Raw genomic sequence first — 23,080 nt, forward strand, 5'->3', positions numbered from 1 at the left:
GAAATACTTCAGTTGATTGATGAAAGGAGGAAGTACAAACATGTTCCGGGAAAATCAGGAATACAGAAATACAAGTCACTGAGGAATGACATAAATAGGAAGTGCAGGGAAGCTAAGACGAAATGGCTGCAGGAAAAATGTGAAGACATCGAAAAAGATATGATTGTCGGAAGGACAGACTCAGCATACAGGAAAGTCAAAACAACCTATGGTGACATTAAAAGCAACGGTGGTAACATTAAGAGTGCAACGGGAATTCCACTGTTAAATGCAGAGGAGAGAGCATATAGTTCGAAGGAATACATTGAAAGCCTCTATGAGGGTGAAAATTTGTCTGATGTGATAGAAGAAGAAACACGAGTCGATTTAGAAGAGAGAGGGGATCCAGTATTAGAATCGGAATTTAAAAGAGCTTTGGAGGACTTACGGTCAAATAAGGCAGAAGGGATAGATAACATTCCATCAGAATTTCTAAAATCATTGGGGGAAGTGGCAACAAAACGACTACTCACGTTGGTGGGTAGAATATGAGTCTGGCGATATACCATCTGACTTTCGGAAAAGCATCATCCACACAATTCCGAAGACGGCAAGAGCTGACGAGTGCGAGAGTTATCGCACAATCAGCTTGACAGCTCATGCAACGAAGCTGCTTACAAGAATAATATACAGAAGAATGGAAAAGAAAACTGAGAATGCGCTAGGTGACGATCAGTTTGGCTTTAGGAAAAGTAAAGGGACGAGAGAGGCAATTCTGACGTTACGGCTAATAATGGAAGCAAGGCTAAAGAAAAATCAAGACACTTTCATAGGATTTGTCGACCTGGAAAAAGCGTTCGACAATATAAAATGGTGCAAGCTGTTCGAGATTCTGAAAAAAGTAGGGGTAAGCTATAGGGATAGACGGGTCATATACAATATGTACAACAACCAAGAGGGAATAACAAGAGTGGACGATCAAGAACGAAGTGCTCGTATTAAGAAGGGTGTAAGACAAGGCTGTAGCCTTTCGCCTCTACTCTTCAATCTGTACATCGAGGAAGCACTGATGGAAATAAAAGAAAGGTTCAGGAGTGGAATTAAAATACATGGTGAAAGGATATCAATGATACGATTCGCTGATGACATTGCTATCCTGAGTTAAAGTGAAGAAGAATTAAATGATCTGCTGAGCGGAATGAACAGTCTAATGAGTACACAGTATGGTTTGAGAGTAAATCGGAGAAAGACGAAGGTAATGAGAAATAGTAGAAATGAGAACAGCGAGAAACTTAACATCAGGATTGATGGTCGCGAAGTCAATGAAGTTGAGAAATTCTGCTACCTAGGCAGTAAAATAACCAATGACGGACGGAGCAAGGAGGACATCAAAAGCAGACTCGCTATGGCAAAAAAGGCATTTCTGGCCAAGAGAAGTCTAGTAATATCAAATACCAGCCTTAATTTGAGGAAGAAATTTCTGAGGCTGTACGTCTGGAGTACAGCATTGTATGGTAGTGAAACATGGACTGTGGACAAACAGGAACAGAAGAGAATCGAAGCATTTGAGATGTGGTGCTATAGACGAATGTTGAAAATTAGGTGGACTGATAAGGTAAGGAATGAGGAGGCTCTACGCATAATCGGAGAGGAAAGGAATATGTGGAAAACACTGATAAGGAGAAGGGACAGGATGATAGGACATCTGCTAAAACATGAGGGAATGACTTCCATGGTACTAGAGGGAGCTGTAGAGGGCAAAAACTGTAGAGGAATACGCAAGCAAATAATTGAGGACGTAGGTTGCAAATGCTGCTCTGAGATCAAGAGGTTAGCACAGGAAAGGAATTCGTGGCGGGCCGTATCAAACCAGTCAGTAGACTGATGACAAAAAAAAAACAGATGGCAGACTGAGATTCATTGAAAGAATCCTAAGGAAATGCAATCCGAAAAGAAAGGAAGTAGGTTACAGTACGCTTGTTACCCCGCTGCTTGAATACTGCTCAGCAGTGTGGGATCAGTACCAGATAGGGTTGATAGAAGAGATAGAGAAGATCCAACGGAGAGCAGCGCGCTTCGTCACAGGATCATTTAGTAATCGCGAAAGCGTTACGGAGTTGATAAACTCCAGTGGAAGACTCTGCAGGAGAGACGCTCAGTAGCTCGGTACGGGCTTTTGTTGAAGGTTCGAGAACATACCTTCACCGAAGAGTGAAGGAGTATATTGCTCCCTCCTACGTATTTCTCGCGAAGAGACCATGAGGATAAATTCAGAGAGATTAGAGCCCACACAGAGGCATACCGACAATCCTTCTTTCCACGAACAATACGAGACTGGAATAGATGGGAGAACCGATAGAGGTACTCAAGGTACCCTCCGCCACACACCGTCAGGTGGTTTGCGGAGTATGGATGTAGATGTAGATGAATGTCCCAGCCCCCACCCCCACCCCACTCCTGAGGAAAGGTAGGAAATTCAAAATGGCAGTGTACTTACTGGGGACTCGAATACTGGTCCAACTGGAAGAAAGCTCAAGTAAACTCCCCCCCCCCCCCCGCCCCCACCCAAAAAAAAAAATGGAAACTGCCCAGATGCAGGAGAGAAAGATTAGATTAGTGTACATTATTTATTTTGGTTGGGAAACTGAAGTAAAGATCGGTCCCAATTACGTAATTAATCTTAAAGATCGGTCCTAATTACACAACTTCATTTATTTTGCTTGGGAAACTGAAGTAAAGATCATTCCTAATTACATAATTAATCATAATGATCGTTCCTAATTGCGCAACTATATGCACAGCACTACACAAGGAGTAGCTAAAATCGCAATACCGATCAAAAATTGACGATGCCATACAACTGGTTTTATCCTGCTGGGAAAAAATTTCACAACACCACTCGAAGCTAGTGGTAGATGCACTCAAACTCTGCCCTTCATCTACAGGCTGGCAGGGGAAAAAAAGCTGGAGTGGAAGGTACTATCTTTATTTTTTGGTGGAAAATATGTTCACTGACAAGATGCTGGTGTTGGACAGAGAGGAGTTTAATAAGTGTATTACCTGTAAGAATACGGATGAGGACTGCATCTATCGCTATTTGACATCAGCGTTTGCTACAGACGCCTACTCGACAATCACCCAGCAGCCCAGGTAATCGAAGCCAATACACACTACCGAAACTGATGAAAAATGCTTCACTTCTCTAATTACACATCGAAATTTGTCGTGAAATAGCGTGAAGGGGTGCACTCGAGGAACAAACCTGTCTACCATCAGACCAGGACTTCTTTGTTCAGGACGAACGCTACCAGTTCCGTGGTGATGCTACTGTCAACAGCAGTAAGACTGTTACATCTCCTTTGGCTACAGATCGCGATGCTTACTCCCTCATAAGATCTTGCTACTTTTCACGTGCATTTTCATGCAACAGAGCGTGGGTGTTACCTAAATGTATCAGCTACTGGAAATATTCACGTCGGTTTTTCTTCACTCTGTTTCCTAGTGACACACAGCCGTACCCATCAAAACCGATATAACTACTAATAATAACCATGACTGTCACAGGGAATGTGTTTGAGGGTATGTACGTTTCTGACTTAAAAAGATGGATACAATCCATTAATTTCCTACGAGAGAGAACAGCAGTCTCTTGACTTTGTTCTAGTTAGTTTATATGCAGGTCGAGCAGTGGACATACTGACGATGCCTTCCTAGGACACCAAAATCGTGTGGAATGGAGTAGTTTTACCATTTTAAAGTTCATCACAATAGTGGTTGGGGTAGGAAACTTGCAGGGTGGTTGTATGTCTGATGTTGGACAAATATATCCTGCATGAGAGTATTGAGAGCATTGCACTTCGCATGACTAAAACATCAGAAATCGTATGACTAACAATATAGCATTTTTAGATGTACAACTATGTAGCCACAGGAGTGCGTGTTTATACTCTATGATCATTTCTCTCATGTCGTTACCTTCCTGGTACTGAGTCCATACAGTGGAATAATACTTCAGACTTGATAGCACAGTTGATTTACATGAAATGTTTCAAACTTCATCTGCCTGTGGCCCCATCATATATAAACCACACAATTCTTCTTAACTGTCTGTTATATTACCGCAACACTCTCATGTCTACTATACACCAATAAGAGGCGCTACTCTTCTCGACATGCACGTATCTGGAGAGATCTCGTGCTTTGGGTGGGTGCAGTGAGTAATATTGATGTGGAACAGTCTTCGCTGAGCAGCAGTTAAGGACACAGCTCGCCCTGTTCCTCCACATGATGTGGAATGTAATGGAGTAGGACTCTCATAGTTCTGGTCAGTCGCAGGTTAAATTGGCGACCATGTTGCAGGGAGAATTGGTCAAGGACACAGTGGGACGTATCTCTCAATCTCCGGTTTTATCCTATGAATGCGAGAATACTCTGTGATGCCTATCCACAGAGGCCGGCCGCGGTGGTCTCGCGGTTCTAGGCGCGCAGTCCGGAACCGCGCGACTGCTACGGTCGCAGGTTCGAATCTTGCCTCGGGCATGGATGTGTGTGATGTCCTTAGGTTAGTTAGGTTTAAGTAGTTCTAAGTTCTAGGGGACTGATGACCACAGCTGTTAAGTCCCATAGTGCTCAGAATCATTTGAACTATTTGAATCTATCCACAGACGAAAAGGTGGCCAGTTATGATAGTAAATTCTTCACTGCGATTGATGTGCTGGAAACATGTAGATAACCTAATTTCATCGGTATAGGACGCCGTCTGATAAAAAATGGAAAAGAGCATATGGCATTGTTGGCCGGGAGGCCCCGCATGGGGAAATTTGGCCGCCACTTGCAAATCTTATTTAAGTCGATGCCACATTGGGCGACTTGCTCAATGGTGATGAGGATGAAATGATGATCAGGACAACACAACACCCAGTTCACAAGCAGAGAAAAATCTCCAACCCAGCCAAGAATCGAACTCAGGCCTAATTGCACCATAGGCAAGCATATTACCACCCACCTAGGCAGGTGATACTGTCTGGTGTACTTTGGTGTATATGGCTAAACGGATCTACTGCAGAGTCATCGATCTACGTTCTAAATCTAGTATATGGTACCTGCAAAGTAGTGGAGGGGTGATTCTTCCAGTTTCCATGTGTTGAGAAGTCTTCCACCTTTTTGGTGATGAAAAACATAGTCTCTGTGTTTTATTTATTTAACCTGGCAAGATTAGGGCCATCAGGCCCTCTCTTACATCTAACCAGGCGTTCTACTTATTTTACATTCATTTGTTTTAGTAGGCATGTTAAACTACATCTAGTACAAAAAGTGAAATAAACGATTACAAAGGCACACCTGGAAAAATACATACATATGGAGTTTATATTCGTAGATCATAAGTACTGTTATAATTAGACATTATTCAAGAGACAGATTTTAGATAGGAGTGCTAGCAGCAGGGAGTATGAGGGAGACTGATGGTGGAGGGAGGAGAAGAATAGAGACATGAGGAAACATAATTAAGGAAATATAAAGGAAAAGAAGATTGCGTGGCTAGTAGAGATAGATGAAGAGGAAGGCATCTCAGGAGCAAGATAGGAGACGCTAGCTTTGCTATTTGACAGATGAGAGGATTGGCCTTGTACATTAATTTTGTGGAGAACGTTATGAGGATGATAGTAGGAAATGCTTCAGCTTCTTCTTAAAAGCAGCAGGAGATTGAATTTTGCGCAAGGTAAGGAGCAGTTTGTTCCAGAGGCGGAGAGCGGCAACTGAGAAGGAGTTTGCAAAAGTTTTTGTTTTGTGAGTGGGCACAGTTAGGATGCCAAATAAGAGTGACCTGGTGTTTCGATTATGATGGCATGACAGGTTTTTAATCTCTGAAACAAGGTACTGGGGTGCTTGCGCGACGAGGAGTCGGTGAAGTAGACATAGAGTGTGGTACTCACGCAATTTGTCCGGCCGCAGTCACCCTAGCTCGGAGTTTGAAGCACTAACATGATCATATCGGCGAATGTTGCAGGTGTAACGCACACAGGCATTCATGGTTAGTTTTAGCCGTCTTTTGTTTTCACTACTCATGCCTTGTTGAATTACATCACAATAGTAGAGGTTCGGTAGAACGAGTGCTTGCACGAGCTGGCGTTTCAAGTCCTGTGGAAATATGTTCTGAAACTTTTTGAGAGCATAGAGAGAAGCAGACGTCTTTCGGCACACTGCGACTGTATTCTCCGCCCACTTGAGATGCTCATCCAAAGTTACACCCAAGTTCTTCACTGTTTTCTGATATGGTATTGGAGTACCGTTGAGCAGAATAGGAGGTAGCCGTTCGCGGAAATCTGAACTTATTAATTTCTGATGGGCTATTAAGATTACTTGCGTCTTTTTTGCACTTAGTTTAAGCCCCAGGTTTTTCGCCCATGTCACTACTGAAGACAGATCATCATTCACCTGAGCGATTGCAGAGTTTACATCTTCAGGTCTGACGCTTAGGTAGAGCTGGAGGTCGTCGCCATAGAAATGATATTTACAGGAGGACAGAACCGACGAAATATCGTTGACATATAAAGAAAACAAAAGTGGTCCTAAGACTGATTCTTGTGGCACTCCCGAGGAAACATGTTTCCAGGAAGATTTTTCATTTATGCAGACAACACATTGCTGTCTGTCTTTTAAGTAGCTTTCAAACAATCTCACTGCACTATCTGAGAAATTAAGCTGTTGCATTTTTCTGAGAAATATGTCAAAGTTAACAGTGTCAAAAGCTATGCTGAAGTCCAGTAGTGTCACTATTGTTGCCTTTCGATTGTCGATGGCATATTTCAGGTCATCAGTTACTTTAATTAGAGCAATGTTTGTGCTATGATGTTTACGGAAACCAGATTGAAATTTGTCATATAGGCTGAATTCATGCAAGTGTTCAGTGATTTGGTCATGGACAATATATTCAAGTGCTTTGGAAACAGCAGGCAGTATGCTAATTGGTCGGTAATCACTAGGCAGTTGCGGGTTTTCGATCTTAGGGATGCGTCGAATTATGCTTCTTTTCCATGCAGTGGGGTATATTCCGTTCACGAGGGAAAAATTAAATATGTCAGTTAAGACAGGTACTAAGATATCGGCAACATTCTTAATCATGGTTATACCGATACTGTCGTTGCCTATTGCATCAGAAGACATTCTCATTATTGCTTTTCTTGCCGTATTTGTTGTTACATGTTTTAGATGGAAGGTATGGTTGTTAGTTATCCTGTTTGGGGATTCTTGTGGATGGTAGTTATCAGCCGTGTGGGTATTCAGAGGTGCAGAGAAGAATTCATTTAATTCGTTAGCTGACACATGAAAAGTAGTTTCCGATTTTGCCTTTCCGACCCCCAAGCTTCGGAGATTCTTCCATAGAGTCGTGGGCGTCAGATCGCTGCATACAAGGGAGCGAGCGTGCCTGATTTCTGTTCCGTAGCTTTCTATATTCTTCGAAACGCTCGGGTTTCGGATCTGCCTTGAAACACCTGTGGGCAGCATCCCTAATAGTCATCATTTGACGGAATTCAGCTGTCAGCCATGGAGCAGGAGATTTTCTTACGCGGATTGTGCGTACAGGTGCATGTTTGTCATAGAGGGCAGTGAGTTTATCACCAAGTTCATTAATTTTGCCGTCGATTGTAGGTTCTCTGATTACTTGATGCCATGAGATTTCTAAGCAATCGGCTGTTAGAGCCATCCTGTGTGTTCTGGGAGCTGAATAGTTTACACCACGCCATATTCAGCTTTCTGTAAGAGCCAATGGGTCGAAACATGTTAATGTCAGTTTAGCACCTGACACAGACCTGTAAGTCATGATAGAAAAACAAAGTTTATGGTGGAGTACAAAGCTGTAGTCATACACTGCTTAGATGTATTACAGCTCAAAAACAACGAATGAACAATACAGGGACCCTCTCTTGTGATAATAAGTATCTTGGATAAGGTCTTCCAGCAGTATAGTTGACAAAGCTTTATGCAGGTCTGTACAAGTGACTTCGACCACTGGCCACCTGCTCCAATGGAACAACACGTGTATATGTAATATGCTCACTGTCAACATGCAGACGATATTTGTTTTTCGATACATCGTAAGACAGAGACACGATAAAATATTATAGGAAGTTCTCTTACAATGAGTGGTGTAACTGCTTAAAGCTTGAATGCAGATAGTTCTCTCAAAACTATGCGGATTTTACTCATAAAACTAACAGAAATTGGCTGAATATATTCTCATCAAATCATGACTGTTTTTATTATTATCGTCACAATTGCTTGTTTAAAAAAAGGTGTTACTGCAGGATCAGTGTTATTTCATACTTCATAACCTATAATTACAAAGTAGACACAACTTGAATTATAGCTCATTGTGGAACCTAGAAATGATAGTGTTTTTTCCTGACATGTGAGCGAATTGCGTGAAACAGGCCGTGATGATCAAATTGCTTACAAAACTAGTGCACAAGAATCTGCTGCTATTGTAGAAGATTGTCTGCTGGATGAAAGAAATTTTACACGCAGGTCGGTAGAGGGGGGGTTATGGAGCAAAAATGTCGAATGTAAGCACACAGCTAGTATTTGGTTTTGATGTAATGGAAGAGAGTGAGACACCTTAAAATCTTATGAGGGGGTTCTATTACAAGACAGGCTCTCACAATTGGTTTCACAAACGCTGGTGTGATATAGCTTTGCATTGGTGAAAGAGGACTTGCCTTAGTGTAGAAAACAGCAACATCCTCTTGAATTACAGCTTCTTGTTGTCAGATGTAAAATGATTATTTTTTCTGACATGTGAACAGATGGTGTCTGTAATGCACACATGCATGACAGTTTATTAACAGACACTAATCTGAAGACGAGAGATGCTCTCAGGTCATGTAATTTGTCCATCAACCTGAAAGAAATTGCTTAACACAGATTTTTTTTTTAGTTTAAATTTCTTTACTTCGAAGTTGGTTTCAAAATAATAAGGACATTCTGTGATGATCGGTAGTTTTCGCAGCAAAACAGTGGAGGTTTTTTTCCAGATTTTACGCAGGGTGGACATGTATAGAGGGTGTATAGTCTGATCTCTGAATTCTGGTCATCTGTAATCGGCAGCGGTGAACTTCGTTGGATGTCATAAAATAATGAGATGCAAATTGTATCCTGCAGTTAAACGTAAAAACTATACCAACTTTGTTCTTAAAAATAAAAGAAAAACGACTGCTCCCAAATTTGTGGAAAGAGGATATTTATTATTGTCACGATTATGTTTTTCTTTTAAACAGATGCTCGCTTATAGGAGGTGTTAACATTAAATACAATTGTTACAGTGAAGTGTTTACACATTTAGAACAGCAGGCATTTGCGTGGGGCAGTGTGGAGAGTGTCCAATGTGTGTGTGTGTGTGTGTGTGTGTGTGTGTGTGTGTGTGTGTGTGTGTGTGTACCCTAGGCAGCTGTGCCTCAATCATGGGGCAGCAGTTGGGGTAGTGTAGTTCCGCTGTATTTTAGATGAACAAATAAGGTGCACTACGGGCAACACTCATTTATCTCGTATTGTTTAGTCCACTTTATATTTTTCTGTGTTGGTGAAGGATCGATGCTTGGACCATTGCCTCAAGGCGAGCTGCGTGCCACTCATCTGCTGGTGGAAGGGTGGTAGGCTGCAGGAAATGGCTAGGCACTCAGTAACAGTTGACCGTTTGAAAAGACCTGCATCGCATCGTAGGGGGAGGGAGGGAGGGAGGGAAGGGAGGAATAAGGGGGTAGGTGTGCCAATAATACCACCAGTTCTCGGCTGTACATTGAGAAGAATCCATGTTCAACTGCCATCCATCTGCAGTTTTGGGATGACGATTTTCCCCTGTACATGTGTTGCATATGAACCATTCATTACAAGTGCTGGTTTCTTTGACCACAATTTCGATTTATAATTAGAGCAGTGATTCAAATGGTTCAAATGGCTCTGAGCACTATGGGACGTAACATCAGAGGTCATCAGTCTCCTAGACTTAGTACTACTTAAACCTAACTAACCTAAGGACATCACACACATCCATGCCCAAGGCAGGACTCGAACCTGCGACCGTAGCGGTTGCGCGGTTCCAGACTGAAGTGGCCAGAACCGCTCGGCCACAACGGCTGGCTAGAGCAGTGAAGCATTTTCCGTCAGTTGCAGTAGCATGTATTGGCTTCAATTACCTAGGTTGCAGGGTAATTTTTCGATCAGATGTCTGTAGCGAATTCTAATGTCAAACACTGACAGATACAGTCCTCAGCTGTATTCTTACAGGTAATACACTTATTAAACTCCCCTCTGTCCAACACCAGCATCTTGTCAGTCAAACACATTTCCAACCAAAAAATAAAGTAGTACCTTCCACTTCAGCCTTTTTTTCCGCCAGCTTGTAGATGAAGGGCAGAGTTTGTGTATGTCTGCCACTAGTTTCGAGTGGTATTGTGAAATTTGTTCCAGCAGGATAACACCAGTCAATTTTTTTATCTGTATTGCGATTTTAGTTATGCATATAATTGTGTAATTACTTCAGTTTCCAAACCAAAATAAATGAAGTACGCTAATATAACTTTCCTCTCCTGCATCTGGGCAGTTTCCATGTGTGGGGTGGTGTTCTTGGGCTTTCCTTCCAGTTGGACCAGTGTTCGAGTCCCAGAAAGTGGACTGCCACTTTGAATTTCCCGAAAATTCTCCAAGGGGGAAGGGGTAGGACATTAGCACAACCCTGGGACAAAGGAATTCCCCGAAAAATTCGAAATTCCCGCCAAAATTCTCGCCAACGGTTGTAGGGGTTGGGGAGACAGAGGGTACCCACGTGCAGGCTGAGGAAAATACATGTCGTCATCTGGTGGTGTGAGTGGGGGGATACAGGATGTAATTAATTGATCAAATTAATGAATTTGCATATCAATTTGATATTAAAATTGTCCTTGTGTCCCCATCACTCTACTACTGAAATTATGCTACCTTGGGTCCAAGTACAGAGGATATAAGACGAGGGGGATTCATCATTACGAGAAATGTGTCAGTTTCAAACACAGACCTTAATTTGAGATAGAAATTTCTGAAAATGTACGCCTGTATCATTTCATTGTAGGGAAGTAAATCATGGACCATTGGAAAACAAGAAAAGAAGGGAGTCGGAGCATTTGAACTGTGTTATTACAGAAGTATATTGAAAATTAAGTCGTCTGGTAAGGCAAGAAATGAGGTTGTCTGGCACAGGGAAGTCAATGAAAGGGCTATGTGAGGGTCAGTGATAAGAAAATTTGATAGGATGACGGGACATGTATTAAGTCATCAGAGAAGAACTTGTATAGAATGGGCTGTAGACCGCAAAAACTGTGAGGAACGATCGAGATTGAAATATATCCCACAAATAATGCAGGACGTTCAGTGTGACTGCTTCTCTGAGGTGAAGAGGTTGGCATAGGAGGAGAATTCACATCAAACGAGTGACAAGACTATTGAATCCCCTCTCCCCTCCCCAGTAAAAAATTAGCGAACATCTTCATCTCAGTGAGACAAAAAGACAGACAAGCTAGAAAACTGTAGCCAAATGCATGAGGACATGTAGAGACTTAATTCTTCGTTCATGGATTGATAGTTGGCCCTCGATATAAATAAATTTAATGCACTGTGGATGAATAGGCGAAAATATCAATGGAAACTGTCACATCCATTACATAGAGCGATTTAAAGTCGAATGATCACATACAAATTATCGTAGGAAAGGTAGATGCCAAACTGAGTTTCACTGTAAAATTTCTTAGGAAGTGAAGCCTACCCACGGAGAAGAGAACTTACAAGACCTTCATTCGGCTGATACTCAGGTGTTGCTCCTGAATCAGAGGCCATTAATACGTAATACTGATAAACGAAATGAAGCAGATCCAAATAAATGCAGTGCTATTCGTCGTGGGTTCGTTTAGTATGCACTAAGGCTTCTTGGAGACACTCATACAACAGGAGTGCTAGACGCTAGAAGCAAAGAAGAAAAAATGGTATCTTAATTTCGTAAATGTGTATAGTGTTCTTCACATAGTTTTTTCTCTGAAAAGTTTCATCTATAGAACGACTATGTACTACCGAAGGAGTACATACACCTGCGGAAAAAGGCAACAAATAAACATAATTTAATGTAATGGAACCTAATGATGAGTCCTTGATGCTGCTCAAAAACACAGAGACTGACACAGGAATAATATCATTTTGATTCTGCCCTTGCCATTTTTTACAGTCTCGTTTTCTTCTTCCTATCCATAAAAATTTAAGTTGCAAGCCTCTTCAAGGAGGGCCTCATAGCGTTATAATGCGCATATGTATAAAATTGTATAGAGAACTACAAAGGTCAGAAACGACAACAACATAATGCAAGCAGCTACAGTTGTTTCGAATGATCTATCTATTTTAGACTTATTTCGCGTCAGTGTCATCAGCATGAGTGTAAACACTTTCAGTCTGTTTCAGAGCACGGGATGACCTGACCTCTTGTGGTACACAAAAGCTTGGTTGCTCTATGAAATGTTTGGGCTATGAGCTGGTTCTACCATAGCGTCTAGTAACGTCAGCACAACAGCTTTAACGTTCAAATGTTCGAATGTGTGTGAAATCTTATGGGACTTAACTGCTAAGGTCATCAGTCCCTAAGCTTACACACTACTTAACCTTAATTATCCTAAGGACAAACACACACACCCATGCCCGAGGGAGGACTCGAACCTCCGCCGGGGCCAGCCACACAGTCCATGACTGCAGCGCCTTAGACCACTCGGCTAATCCCGCGCGGCCCAGCTTTAACGATTTTTATCTTGGGTGTCAAAGAAACTCCCCAATATTCCATGATGTTTAAGATGTAAAGAAAGGCTTGGTAAAGTCACTGCATGATAAAACAAAAAATACTAGTAGATACGAATAGTGGGGCTGGGTACATTTTGCTGCAGTTTGCATTGTTGTTAGATTTACTCCCTCCCCTCCCCTACATCTATAACTGGTGACATCACCCATTGTAGCCAGATTTCTCCCCACACTCCTCTGATGTCACAAGCCTATATTCCTGTAAATAAAATTGGCAGCAAATTAAAAAAAAAAGGTGGTGGACCTAGTCCAGTTGTCCTATACATAAAATCCAATGTGGTGGACCCTAAGACATCCTCCACCACATCAGAATCCAAGATAGTAGACACAGGGATACTAGTGCAACCTCCAGGATGTCACATTTCCTGGGTTTTCTCCAGCCCTGTAATGTCAGCATCCAAGATGCGTAAGCTGAGGATAGTAGCTCATGGTTGCCATATTTCATGTGTTCTAAGCTTAGTCCTGCCCTGAGTATAAAATGGCGGAAAATTGCAAAAATCCACTTCACATTAGTTTAAAAAGTACCCAACTTGTATGTTTAAATGATTTCCCCCACCGCAGCTACCCCAAGTTCACAACTGTGTCCTGTTTAAAAGTGTGCAGTAGGATATGATGGGAACAAGAGTGTTTTCATTTAAACAAAATGCAGGCAAACCCCTTCGACAGTCTGCTAGCAAGGTCTCGACACCTCACCTCACACTGTGCTGTGCCACTACTGGAGGCCAGGCCAACGCTTGGGGCATCTCACCTCAGCCAATCCCACACTGCTGTAGACACCTCAGCCACCCTCGCATAACTGTAGAATGCAAGTTAAAAACTTCAGAATGTTAAATATTCAAGATGGTGGAACTAGCACAGTTTTCCTCTCACAAGCTGCCCACTGCACCACTTCTACCTCCCACACAGACAACGAACGCCAAGTCTCAAATTAGGGCCCAAGAGCCCACTTGCCCGCTGTGAAAAATAGCTGGAAATTCAATTTTTTCTAATTTTAAAATGATATCAGATTTGCAATTGCCCACACTCATGTCCTACGGCATCATGATGAAAAAATATCCACAGCAGTAGATGCAGGATCCCCAGACCTATTGATGTACGGATGCTGAATGCTTATCCATAACCCTGTCAATGCAGTGGAAAAGCGCACTGCCTGCTTTGTGGAAGTATGCATGACAGCTCCACTCAAATGCTTGACACTCAGCTTGGTTAGGTACACCACCCACCACACACAGAAAGATGCAACAGTACTCACAATCTATGAGCATTTAGAGGTCTTATTACATAAGTGAGTGCATGCACCTCTTAAGATGTCCTGACAAGATAATTGTTGCTTGTAATTACCTGTGAGTGACACTAGCTTTGACCCTCATAAGCAGTGATATATTGGCTTGTTAAAGGTTTTGCAATAAACATTCTTGGATAAAATACAGAAAATGACAACAGTTTCTACATCTACTTAATTCTACTCATCTGCTGGTTCAGTTTCAGTAACAAGTAAGCATGATAGGTTTCATTAAACGAATTTAGATATGGGCTCATAACAGGTCAACACATTCATTTGAGAAATGTTACAAAGATGCTTTGAGAACTCTATAGAGGAAGCGTGGAAGCAAGTAAGACTACTAGCAGAAGACATAGCTGTAAGTAGGGAGGTCGCATGTGTCAAACGAGTAGGGACTAAGAGACGAACAATGAACATACCCAGTTGGAGCACTTTAGGAAGACGACTTAACCAGTTGTTGAAATATTGTGAGTAAAGTGGAATCGTTTGTGCAGAAATCCAGAAACAAACCATCAGTCACCAGAATGAGAAAACATCATTCATGTCATCACTGTGAATATATAAGTGAAAGAAAAAAGAGTTGTGAAACTAAATACAGGGAAATATGAAGAAAAGAAAATTTACGGGAGTAGCTGGGAATAATACAGGGTGATTCAAAAAGAATACCACAACTTTAGGAATTTAAAACTCTGCAACGACAAAAGGCAGAGCTAAGCACTATCTGTCGGCGAATTAAGGGAGCTATAAAGTTTCATTTAGTTGTACATTTGTTCGCTTGAGGCGCTGTTGACTAGGCGTCAGCGTCAGTTGATGCTAAGATGGCGACCGCTCAACAGAAAGCTTTTTGTGTTATTGAGTACGGCAGAAGTGAATCGACGACAGTTGTTCAGCGTCCATTTCGAACGAAGTATGGTGTTAAACCTCCTGATAGGTGGTGTATTAAACGTTGGTATAAACAGTTTACAGAGAATGGGTGTTTGTGCGATGGATCGGCCGCCAGGCAGCCCGTGACAGAGCACTTCATCACTGGCCTCCAAGAAGCCCTGATCTTACCCCCTGCGATTTTTTCTTATGGGGGTATGTTAAGGATATGGTGTTTCGGCCACCTCTCCCAGCCAGCATTGATGATTTGAAACGAGAAATAACAGCAGCTATCCAAACTGTTACGCCTGATATGCTACAGAGAGTGTGGAACGAGTTGGAGTATCGGGTTGATATTGCTCGAGTGTCTGGAGGGGGCCATATTGAACATCTCTGAACTTGTTTTTGAGTGAAAAAAACCTTTTTAAATACTCTTTGTAATGATGTATAACAGAAGGTTATATTATGTTTCTTTCATTAAATATACATTTTTAAAGTTGTGGTATTCTTTTTGAATCACCCTGTATAATCCTTTCACATGTTTAGTGGCACTTCATTTCAACTGCAATGTGTTTATACATTTCGTTAGTGATCCACCTTTCAGATCTCCGATGATAAATGTCTCAGCTTTGGATTGAAGATAAATACTGTAAGATATACATACTGGACATATCTGCAGAATAAATAACTTCTGATGGACATTGGTCTGATTCCTTCAGCCAAGTTACTACTGATTTATACCCTTCTCAATCTAACCTAATGTTTTGTATCTCATTACCTCGATGTAGATGGTACATTACACACCAGTCATCATTCATATAAACAGAAATCGATCTAATGTTCATGTTATCATTGCATTTTAAGTGATTTATAAACGATTCCTCACATAAATTCTAATGAACAACCTGATCTCTGATAGACATCCAATGTTTCTACGAAATTTCTAATTATATCATAAAAATCCAGGCGTGCTTCCCTCAACAAAGGTGCTTGTGCAAGAAGTCTTTTTGATGGCTATGATATTAACATAATTGCTTCTCAAACCCTCAAACCACAGTAACACAATTTGAGCCTTATCATGAAACTTAGTTATTCAAGGTCGTAAGAACTATGATTTTATGAAGATTACACTGAAACATTTTGGATGAGTTCAACCTTTCAATATTTTATCTTAAGTGGGAATATGGTAGGAAGCGGATCAATTTGTGTATTGATCAACAGCTATTTAAATTAAATATTACCTGTATTTTGTGATTTAGTTGAGGAACTAATAAACTTAGTAGACTGATAACGCTAATCTATGCTTAGACCTTAATTTTTCCCGGCGAATTGAATGTTCAAATAACTTACAGGTTTGCTGCCGGGAGACATCGTCGACCACCGCCGATATTTCGACAGGAGCACACCCTGCCATTCTCAAGGCACAAATGCAAGGAGGAAGAAATGTGCCTTGAGAATGGCAGGGTGTGTTCCTGTTGAAATATCGGCGGTGGTCGACGTCACCCGCCAGCAAACCTGTATATTATTTGGGCTAATCTATGCTATTGCATCATGAACACTACATTATAATTCATCCCATACACTGACATTTTACAGTAAAATTGTAACTTAATGCCCTTGTTACAGTGAAATTGTAACAAATTACCCCATGTTGCAGCGAAAGTTTCACAAAATAATTCATTTTACACCCAAATTGTAACAAACTGTCTCATGTTACAGTAAAATGGTAACACATTTCACCATGTCACAGCAAAACTTTTAGAAGTTGCCCATGTTACAGCATAATTTTAACAAACTGCCTCTCAATATTCTAAATGTCGTATGCTGTCCCTAGAGAACTCTCACAAGTACCGTCTAAGACGCAAAAAAGACACGACATAAAGGAATTATCAAAATGGAATGGAAATTGATAGATGTGATGAAGATGTATATACATACAAATGATTACTATTTCAGAAAAATTGGATGCTTTTTCGAGAGAAAGAGCGTCATAAATTGATCAGGTCATTAGTGCATTGGTCCACCACTGGCCCTTATACAAGCACTTACTCGGCTTCGCATCGACTGACAGAGTTGTTGGATGTCGTCCTAAAGGATATTGTGCCAAATTCTGTCCAACTTGCGTGTTAGACTTCAAACTCCTGGGTTGTTATTGGGTCCTACCCATAATGCTCCAAATGTTCACAACTGGGAGAGATGCAGTGACCTTGTTCACCAAGTTAGGGTTTAGGAAGCAAGACAAGCAGTAGACACTCTCATCATGTACAGGCAGGCTTTATCTTGCTGAAATGTGACCCCAGGATGGCATGCTAAGACAGGCAACAAAACTGGGCACAGAATATCGTCAACATAACACTGTGCTGTAAGGGTCCCACAGATAATAACTAAAGGGGTCCTGCCATAAAATAAAATGTCACCCCAAACCATCACTCCTGCCTGTTGAGGGTTATGGTGGGCGACAGGCGGGTTGGTATCCTACTGTTGTCTGGAGTATCTCCAGATAGGTCTTCACTGGCCATCGGAGCTCAGTTCATAGCTAGATTAATCACTGACAATTCTACTCTAGTCAATGAGATTCCAGGCTGAATGTGCCCAACACCACAGCAAATGGGCTCGTTGGTCTACAAAGGTAGTTGGCACAAGAGGCGCCATGAGATCAGCTCCTTATTGTGAATCACCTATTAATGATACTTGTGGTCACTGAAGCACCAGTTGCAGGTTGGATTGATAACAATAAATCTGGGACTCTGAGTACCTCTCTGATGATTGCCCAGTCCTCATGTTCCTTTGTCTCTCTAGGTCGAAGGCTTTCTTCTTGATGCTCTGTTCGACCATGGTTCTCCCATTCCTGTCAACGTCCTTAAATAGTGACATTGTTCCTATTTGAATATTGAGTGATTTGCCAATTACTCCAACTGGCTTCTTTGAGCTCAACTGCATGTCCTGTCTCACATGCTGACATTTGCATGTATTGTTTATGGATTTGTCGGTGAGACATAGACACTGCCCAACTTGGTGCACGGGATGAAATTCGCAAAAATTTTATGCACTGTTATTGACATGTCTCCTTCTACTATCCTTGCAGCGTCACATATTCACCCATTTGCCATCGAAGTTTACAATTTTGCATCTTTCGTCGATGCCTGTATGAATATCAGTTTCTGACTAATTTGCACAACTTCTTCGTGTTGAGTCTTTTTTTTTTTTTTTTTGTCTTAGAATGTATTATCAACATGTCTACATATGGACAAGAAAGGTCTAAGAGATAGATTTTCTGGCACAGATTCTTGCAGCTTTATCCAACAGATGCCTGTTGTCAAGCATATTCTTTTCCTGCCCCCATCAGTTGTCAGTTCTCTCATATCCTAAGGCGTTTGTCCCAGACTTTACAGTGGAAGTAGGACATTTTTGCTAAGTATAGAATCCAAGACGGATACTTGTAAAATTACAAGATGGCCACTATGTATAAAATCCAAGATAGCAGACCTTAGCACAGCTCTCTGATTTCACAATCCAAGATGGCAGACCTTAGCTCACTCCTCTGCCATCACAGACCACTTGTGCTAAGTAGAGAATCCAAAAACTTCATTTGTCAAATCCAAGATAAAAAGACCAGAGAATACTGGAACAACCTAAAGGGTTGTCATATTTCTGATGACATCAGAATCCAACATAGAGGTCCAAGGTGGCTGACCCAAATACACAGGCACAGTCTGTCGTTCCAATTTCTGTTATGCTGCAGTATCCTAGCCCCTCTATTCATCCGCAGCATGCAAGCTTACTAGCCATCAGGTGGATTTGGCATTGACGCTCTGTACACCATAGTGAAAGGGTGATCATCATCAAGTGTCATCAGAGATCTGCCACCTCCAGACAAAAAAGAAACAGACTGTATTAGTCCATTCCTATCTCTCTAAATGTTTATTATTATTATTATTATTATCATTGTGCTCTCATGGTTTTCAAATATTTTTCTCTCAGCAAGACAGCTACCTGGTGGAGACGATGCAGTGACCAATACATCTGAATGGCAGCAGAAATCAATTCTACATACAGACACGTTCCATAATGCAGCTCCTGATACTTTGTAATTCAAATGAAGTTAGCATGCAAAACTGTTTCGAGACACTGAGTTCCCACTATTTCCGATATACGCATCATTCACTGAGCTGCAACTTAGTCAAAAGCAAGCAACTGTTACTGCACTCTCTAAAGATATTGTCAAGCATGTGCAAATATGTGTTATAACATAAAGGTCCATTGGAGGGGAGGAGTTTTACAAGTGAATAAGTGTGCCTAAGTGTGTTATAACCAAGTCTGCTAGTATAAGCGGAGTTTACAGATGGAATATCTGGGTCTATTAGTGCTCCAATCGGTTTTGAATGGTATACTATCCGATACAGATTAACCATACAAGATTTCTATGGGGTGAAGACGCTCCCTGGCGTGGCACGTTTACGCACTATCTGGGCAGGATAGTATGGCATGACAATACCCAGACGCATTGGAGTGACACAGTTCTCAGACATGGGCAGGATAGTACTGACACGTGATAGTACCCAGACGGGGTGGTAGCGTAGGATAATACACTACAAGACAGTGCAGCACATCACCCAGACAGGCCTCCACAGTGCGGTCCAAGAACCTGGCTAAAGGCTTATGCAACGTGCAACAGAGTGGTACTCGAGATGGACAGCCTCCCTCCAACAGAAATCTTCACTTGTATAAACTTTAATTTTTGAGCAACAACAGATTTTGTGTCTGCTAATAATGAAGTATTAAGTCCAACAACTGCGAAAAAACATGAACTGCTCTCTTTAACAAGGCATCAACAACTAAAAATACATGAACCGCTACGTCTCTCACTCCGATTTTCAACAGCTTAACTGTTAAGTTGCATCCCATGTAAAATGTGCTAAGTCTCTTCGACTAGCAACAGCTTGGCCTGTAGAGTCAGTCTCTCACTCACTTTCTCTCTCTCTCTCTCTCTCTCTCTCTCTCTCTCTCTCTATGTGTTTTAGTATTCTGCAGTGAATGCAGGTTTGGGAAGGAAAACCTGTGAAAGTAGGTTGGGGGAGGGGGGCAAGATTGTCCTAAATCAAATGTTACGCCTTGAACTGTTTTCATATGATACAGGCAATAGCCTGTATAGAATGACAATTTATCTGAATTCATCTCCTGAACTAGCCCCATTGTGCAGTTCAGCACACCATTGTGAGACATTACCACCTTGGTTTAGCTCAACCTATAATATACGACATGCTAGGTGAGGTTAGCAGCCTTTGATGGCTGCTTGTTAGCCCTTAAGCAATATCCAGATAAACATAGTGAAGCTGTATTCTTTTATACCAGTAACGGAGATAAAACCCTGTGTTTCCATTGTGGTGGAGGCATCAAGGTTTGAGGAAGCTGTAACGGTTGTTAGTCCTAAAGCATCAAGTGTATCTTCATCTGAACAGCATGTGACTACGGGGGTTATCGACAATGTTCGCTTGTGTAGAATTTGCTTCCTTGAAGAGATGGAAGTTACTTCCACTGCAGACACATTGCTGTTTGCATTAAATGTGCACCTTCTCTTTTCCCATGCGCTGCGGGTTGGAATCTTATTTTAGCTGCGGTATGAGCACTTCTGTCGCAATAAACTATTTTGAAGTATAAAGTGTTTATCCACCATTTTCTCTCTTCTAATAATGAACTCCTAAGTCCAATGGCAGTTGAAAAACAAATGAACCGATAAATCTCACTATCTGACATTGCAACAGCTGAACATTTCAGTTTCATCTTGTAAAAATGTGCCAAGTCTCTTCGACATAGCAACAACTGGACTATAAAGTCTTCAAATGGTTCAAATGGCTCTGAACACTATGGGACTTAACATCTGAGGTCATCAGTCCCCTATACTTAGAATTACTTAAACTTAACTAACCTAAGGACATCACACACATCCATGCCCGAGGCAGGATTCGAACCTGAGACCGTAGCAGCTGCGTGGTTCCGGACTGAAGTGCCTAGAACCGCTCGGCACTGTAAAGGCTCTCTGACATTACAAATGTGTAAACTGCTAAGACTCACTCTCCAACAGCTGAACGGTTAAGTCTCATAGGAAATATTTGTGTTGTAACAAAACATACTGCATCCAGTAAAAGTTGACTGGAAGATAAATCAACATCGTTCACATATCATCGTTCTTTTTTTTCTGTATCATTCCAGTCCATCACTCTGCAACATTTTCTACATAGCTGTTTTGTATGGTTTAAATTCAGCTTGTATTGCATTCACACCAATTAGAGCACTGCCATCTGTAAACCTCTGAGATATACACTTGTCTGACTCCTCCTGTTCCTCGTGAACTTCACGTTCCGCCACAAGCTTGACATCATCGAAGAGCACTTAGACATGTTCTTGCCGTAGGTTGAGTCTGTCCATGGCAATCCACATGGCAGTGCACAAGCCGTGTTGGTTCTGGATCTACATCTACATTCATACTCTGCAAGCCACCTGACGGTGTGTGGCGGAGGACACTTTAAATACACGCACTGTGCTGGGTCTTGAGGAGTTAACGTCAGCCCAAAAACATGCTGACGATGGATGCACTGCCGATGATATCGATGTCTCGAGGGAACGGATTGTAGTCGGTTGCCACACAATCCTCAGTTTATTTCAGCTGGCTGCACTGTTGATGCCACTCCATTTCAGTGAACTGCGCCACTGTACCCCGCCGAACATTCACTACTTCTGCTATTTTCTGTGTCATGTGCTAAACCGACATTAAGATGTTTCGATCTGGTGGCAGTCAACTGATGATTAGAGTTCAACAATAGCAGTCTGAAATGACTCAGTTGTGGTTCAATGAGCGGTCCATATATCAGAGATTGTGGTAAATCCAAATCTGGAAACAATGCCACTTACTGACTTGAATTCCACCCCAATATGTCGGTTTCTGCATCAGGGAGCTTATTTGAGGGCTGGGTTGATTTCTGGTGTTGTATCAGCTGCTACGTCATCTACGTCAGGGAACTATTTGATAATTGTCTTCTGCCACTGAATGGGTCACATCATCTCCTGCACAATAATTGTAACAGTAAGTCGATTTCAATCCCATGTTGCATGAAGTATAACACGTGAAAGCTTTACTATCTTTCTTTCTTCTTGGATGATGGTCAAAGAGCAAAACCGGTCGGACTAAATGCGAATCGACAACACAGCACTGCGTCGTGCGTTTCCTGTGATACGTTTCTGCTTTTTATTTTCGCCTAAAAGAAGTATTTTTTCTTATTTGTCAACATTGGTGCCAGTTCTGTACAACTTCTTTCGCTACTAACTTTTTAATGGTATCTTTACAGCATGATGGAATTTTACCACCACTAAAGATTCTGTTCAGCACAGACTAAAATAGCTCTTGTAAAGTAACTGTTTAGAATTTAAGCCATAGATATATTATATTTTCTTCGCCACGCACTGCATATGTACCTAAGTTGACAGGTAGGCTGAAATCAGTTTTGTCCAATTTTATACATCAAAGGGGCAACTTCCAGCTTGTTTTAAAATTTTTAGTAACACCAATAACCGTCGGTGTTATAACAGCCTTTTCGACACGTTAACTGAATCAGAATGTCACAATATGTAATATGTTTCCATCTCAAGTGGTCTGTCTAACGGGTTATTGAAAATAATTATGGCAGAGCACTTTCGGTAAGATTTGAAACGAACCTTTATCTCCACCACTACAATTAATCTATTTTCTCAGCCAGTAGCTGACTGATTTATGTGGGTTCTGCTTAGTGTGGTGCGACCTATGTCAACGCGTGGCAATATATATGCTTCTTTTATTATTGTATTTATTTGTACAATACTAATTCTCGGATAGTAAACAAAAGATTTTATTTTACGTGTCACACTTGGGTAATATTTGTAGATACACTTTTCTTCATACTGACGGGAAAACGAAGATTAAAACTTCAACGAGTTCGGCAAGTTGACGGAATCCTGTTACGAAATGGAACATAAACCACAACGTTTACAGGATGTGTCACTTACACTATTAACCAACCAACGTTGACTGTTGACGTACCAAAAAGAGAGCATTTTTCTCTGAAA

At 41.5% G+C, this 23,080-nt stretch overlaps 1 long non-coding RNA gene across 1 annotated transcript in view; it reads right to left on the minus strand.

Annotated features, from left to right (window-relative positions):
• LOC126176472 (uncharacterized) overlaps positions 1–23,080 on the minus strand; it is a 600,873-nt gene that overhangs the window by 487,253 nt on the left and 90,540 nt on the right. The window lies entirely within an intron of this gene.

This window comes from Schistocerca cancellata, chromosome 1 (genome assembly GCF_023864275.1).
Source record: "Schistocerca cancellata isolate TAMUIC-IGC-003103 chromosome 1, iqSchCanc2.1, whole genome shotgun sequence".
In the NCBI taxonomy this organism is placed as follows: Eukaryota; Metazoa; Arthropoda; class Insecta; order Orthoptera; family Acrididae; genus Schistocerca; species Schistocerca cancellata.